General features: G+C 48.2%; 1 pseudogene; it reads right to left on the bottom strand.

The window, feature by feature from the left end:
• Window positions 1–3,206: 3,206 nt before the first annotated feature.
• On the bottom strand, window positions 3,207–3,324 carry LOC126210716 (5S ribosomal RNA; annotated as a pseudogene).
• Window positions 3,325–3,603: the final 279 nt, after the last annotated feature.

The following is a 3,603-nucleotide window of genomic DNA, read 5'->3' as shown; positions in this document are numbered from 1 at the left end:
GCGTGTAACTTCGACGTTCTGCAAAGTAGTTGAATGACGTTTCCGGTCACGGGTTCCTACTCTCGATTTGTTCCTCAAGATATCCTCTACAATTCCTCGAAGTCTGTCGCAACGTTTCTGGGACACAGTGTACACAGGTACATTTATCTGAGAATACTGCAATACGTCGGTGGAATCAACCCACAGAAACACTACAGCAACAACAGCACTGTGGACCACTATGTTGTTTACGTAATACATTGTGTCATGAACTTTCAAAGGGTCCAGTCTAACATCGGCGAAGCGTTGACAGAATGAAGAAGGAGCACAGCGCGTTAAACATCCCGTCGACGACATCGTCATTAGCGACACAACTCATGCTCGGTGATGAGAAGATCCGGGGGGTGGGGGGGGAGAGAAACCAACCATCTCGTTTTGAATGGAAGTAGACCAGATCTCCTATAAGGGATTTAGCGTAACTGTGGTGTCACCGCTAGACACCACACTTGCTAGGTGGTAACTTAAATCGGCCGCGGTCCTGTAGTACATGTCGGACCCGCGTGTCGCCACTGTGTATTCGCAAACGTAGCGCCACCACAGGGCAGGTCACAAGACACGGACTTGACCTCGCCCCAGTTGTACGGACGACATAGCTTGCGACAAGACGTACCTAGTCTTCCTCTCAATTGCCGAGAGACAGATTAAATAGCCTTCAGCTAGTCCATCGCTACTACCTAGCAAGGCGCCATGTGTATCATTGCTAATTGCTTACTACTATGCAAGAGATGTATTTCAACAAGAACAAGACTACATTAAAGTTAAGTATATTAAAATCTCTCTTCTTTTCTTTATAGTTTTCATCCAGTCTCCTGTTTCAGAATTTACGCCCGTCTGCGTTAGTTTCGCGTGCACCTAGCCACTCATTGTGTCGAGACCTTAGGGAATCGACACAACAGTAACCACGGAAAGCTCACATACGGATGGCCAGACGGAGCTTCCAGCCGTTACCTCCCCAAATGTGCGCCCGTTTTCATCCATAGTCTCAGCGGCCTTACCGCTATGGCGTCGGGTACCTCTCGCAGAATAGTCCCCCCCTCCCCGTTCCCTATGTCCTTCCCTGTTCTATTCAAGAAAAGGATGTCGGAAGACCGACTGTCAATAAACTTCCGTACGAGTCCAAATTTCTCTGCTTCTTTTCATCGCGCTCATTTTGCTAGACACATGTGCGAGAAAGTAATATGATGGTAAAACCATCTTCTAGGGTGTTAGGCTGCGTCATATATCTCCTGTACGATCGACGTTCCGACTCCTCTGCTGGGATCTTCTTCGGGGTCTTTTCGTCTCCAAGGTCGACAGTTGGGTGTTCAGTCAATCGTGGACGCCAGAAGATCCTGGAAAACATCGCAACAGAGGAGTCGAAACATCGATCGTACAGAAGATATATGACGTGGGCTAACAGCGTTGAAGATTTTACCTCCACTGACAATGGCCGCGAGACCCTGTAGACTTACGTAAGAAGTAAAAAGTTGCCCTACACTTCTTCGAACGTATGCTCTCGAAATTTCGAAAGTGCACTTCTGCAGATGCACTCGCCTCTCTTGTAGTGTCTGCCACCGGAGTTTGATGAGGCTCTCCCCCGTAACGCTCTCGCATCGCCTATTCCATCCGAGGAAGAAACGTGCCGCTCTTCCTCGGAGCTTTTCCATTCCTGCTCTTAGTGCTACTTGGTAAGGAGCCCAGATTGATGAACGATATTCAGTACGATAAATTACATGCGAGTGGCGTTCACTAAGTCATTTGTGAAAGCAGATACATCGTATTATTCCCCACTCCTTTGGCTGCAAAACCATGTTTTTCACCTTAATCGCCGCTCAATGCCACGGCCTCGCGCCACCTTACTGGGAGATGTGGTGTCACTCCGATGGTCGGTGTCGGAATCAACGCCTGCTGCACCAGCAACCTCCACGTCACCCACGTACTGCTTTCCGTGGTACGCCTCCTTCATTGGACCAGACAGATGGAACTCGGAAAGTGCGAGAGCCGGTCTGTAGTGTGGATCGGGAACAAGTTTTGTGACCTCCACTCGGGTGCGCAGAATTGTGTGAGGCGTTGCGTTGCAATTGAGGACAAGTTCGTTTGCATTTTCGTGACGACTAACACTCTGAAATCGTGTTTTCAATTTCCGAAGGGCAGCAAATACACTAGAGACTTGTTCCCCGCTCCTTGAAGGAGGACATCAAGCAGAATAGCCCCTTCAGTGTCCCAGAAGACAGTCGTCATGCTTTGCCGCTGAGGGTACGGCTTTGAACTCGTTCTTCGGAGGAGAAGTGGTACGGTGGTGATGAACCCGTGTTTGTCACGATCAGCCTGCAAACGCGTAAGCAGTTCCGCACAGACGGGCCTCTGTTGTTCTTTATGGTCTTCTGTTGGGCGGCGAGGAACCCGGCGGGCTCACACCTTTGAGTGCCCCTACTGGTGGACGAGTGTGTCAGCACTCGCAACACAGTTGTACAGCGAGGTGTTTGTTTGTGATCCTTCGATCACTTCGAATGAGAGTGTCCACACGTTCCAATACTAGACACCTGTGTGCGGCCGGCCGGCACGCAGCAGATCGAACAAGTTTGCGCGACCCCGTTGCGTTGATAACAGACGCCTCCCCGAACGACTCACCGTGCTTTTGTTAACTGCCAGGTGTGCGTAGATATTCTGCATGCGTCTATGAATATCTGTGATGCCTGGTTTGCTGCCAAAGGAAGCTCAATGATAGGTCTCTGCTTGGAAAGGCAGGACGTCTCACAGCAAAATCCGCATTTGTTCAGCCGAAATTGGCAGAGAAAAAAAGTGCGTTCAATTACTTACTTAACGCCCCTCGCATAATGGTAGAAACGCTCAGAAATCCAATAACAATGGCAGTAGACAGGGGAACAACTGCGCAAGTGTCTTGCTACACTCTCAGTATATATATATATATATATATATATATATATATATATATATATATATATATATATATATATATATATAAGCACTCAGTCTTCAGGCCACAAGTGGCTCATCGGGACCATCCAACCGCCGTGTCATCCTCAGCTGAGGATGCGGATAGGAGGGACGTGTGGTCAGCACACCGCTCTCCCGGTCGTTATCATGGTTTTCTTTGACCGAAGCCGCTACTATTCGGTCGAGTAGCTCCTCAATTGGCATCAAGAGGCTAAGTGCACCCCGAAAAATGGCAACAGCGCATGGCGGCCCGGATGGTCACCCATCCAAGTGCCGGCCACGCCCGACAGCGCTTAACTTCGGTAATCTGACGGGAACCGGTGTATCCACTGCGGCATGACCGTTACCATTCGACGTGATCGACGGATGACAATCGAAGTACATCAATAAATCAGTATTAGTTCACAAAAATTCACACATGTTTTTTACAACTTTTTTAACTCTATACCAAGAGCATTTGCAGTTAAAAATCAATAGAGATAACTTACTTCGAACACATAGATATTTTTGCCATTCTGCGTACCTCCAACATTTTTTTTAGGGGTTGCAAACCCTTGATAAATCTCTAGAATGGTATCAGTATGCCGCATTGTCTGTTTCCGTTAGGATTACACTATCGTTTTATTC

The sequence above is a fragment of the Schistocerca nitens genome, chromosome 10 (genome assembly GCF_023898315.1).
Source record: "Schistocerca nitens isolate TAMUIC-IGC-003100 chromosome 10, iqSchNite1.1, whole genome shotgun sequence".
In the NCBI taxonomy this organism is placed as follows: Eukaryota; Metazoa; Arthropoda; class Insecta; order Orthoptera; family Acrididae; genus Schistocerca; species Schistocerca nitens.
Note: the sequence above shows the minus strand (reverse complement) of the source record. Positions and strands in the feature narration are given on the sequence as shown.